This window comes from Mandrillus leucophaeus, unplaced genomic scaffold (genome assembly GCF_000951045.1).
Source record: "Mandrillus leucophaeus isolate KB7577 unplaced genomic scaffold, Mleu.le_1.0 Scaffold1068, whole genome shotgun sequence".
Taxonomy (NCBI): Eukaryota; Metazoa; Chordata; class Mammalia; order Primates; family Cercopithecidae; genus Mandrillus; species Mandrillus leucophaeus.
The window spans coordinates 936,492-937,703 of NW_012098854.1; the positions used below are offsets into that span (position 1 = coordinate 936,492).

General features: G+C 39.9%; 1 protein-coding gene across 4 annotated transcripts in view; it reads left to right on the plus strand.

Annotated features, from left to right (window-relative positions):
- NAPEPLD (N-acyl phosphatidylethanolamine phospholipase D) overlaps nt 1–1,212 on the plus strand; it is a 63,597-nt gene that overhangs the window by 9,206 nt on the left and 53,179 nt on the right. The gene's annotated exons all lie outside the window — the stretch shown is intronic.

The window sequence follows — 1,212 nt, forward strand, 5'->3', positions numbered from 1 at the left end:
AGATAAAATTTTGTTGAAAGCCAAAAAAACAAAACAAAACAAAAGGCGAGCGTTGTCAGTGAGACTGTAACTGTTTGCCAAATGCTAGTAACTTTAGAACCTAGGTATCTACTCAAGATGAATTTATTGAATTTTCCTCGTAGATTCAACATGATTAGTGGAAAGAGCATGGGCTTTGGCATCTGGTCAACTTGGGTTTCATCCCTAGATCAAACTGTTACCAACTTTATTGCTTTGTGCAAGCTATTAAACTCTGTGAGCCTCTTTTACATCACCTATAGCATGAGGATAATAATGATCTAAAGTGCTTGGTACATAGTAAGTGCTTAGTAAATGATAAATGGACCAGGTGCCGTGGCTCACGTCTGTAATCCCAGCACTTTAGGAGGTCAAGGCAGGAGGATTGCTTGAGTTCAAGGCTACAGTGTGTTGATCAAGGCACCCACATATGGATTAGGAAAGCTGTATTTTGGGCATGTGTTACCATTAGTGTTTTTATAGCTCCCCTAAACCTAAACCTCCCAGTTATGGTAATCGTATCAGTTAGGATTAGTTTGCTGTGATTTGAAAGATTGCTCAAATATGTTTTTCCTACACATGAAAGAAATCCAAAGTTGGACAGTTCAGGCTTGGTATGGTGGGCCCTGAAGTCCTTCTAGCTCTCTTCAACGCCATTCTTAGGATGTGGCACCCTCCTGGCTCAAGATGGCTCCAGGTAGCCAGATGCAGGACAAATCAAGAAGAATGCCTCTCTCCCTTAAGGAGACTTATGGAAGCACCATAAAAGGCTTGTATCACATTGTTCAAAGTACTACCAACCTGGCCATCCCTAGCTAGAAGGCTGGGAAATGTCATCATTTAGGTGGTGCATAGTTAGCCTAAGTAAAACGGGTTCTGTTACTGAGAAAAAAAGGAAGAGAAGTTTTTTTTTTTTTTAAACACATGACAGATTAAAGGACTAGATTTTATGGTAGGCATCTTTTCGTCTTTACCACTGTGCTACCACTTTAGCACTATAGAATTTTAACTACTCATTTATTCCCCTAGACTTTTCCATTTTTATTTATTTATTTTATGTTTATTTATTTATTTATTTATTCTTAGACAAGCTTTTGCTCTGTCACCCAGGCTGGAGTGCAGTAGCTTGGTCATGGCTCACTACAGTCTTGACTTCCTGGGCTCAAGAAATCCTCCTACCTCATCCCACCACAC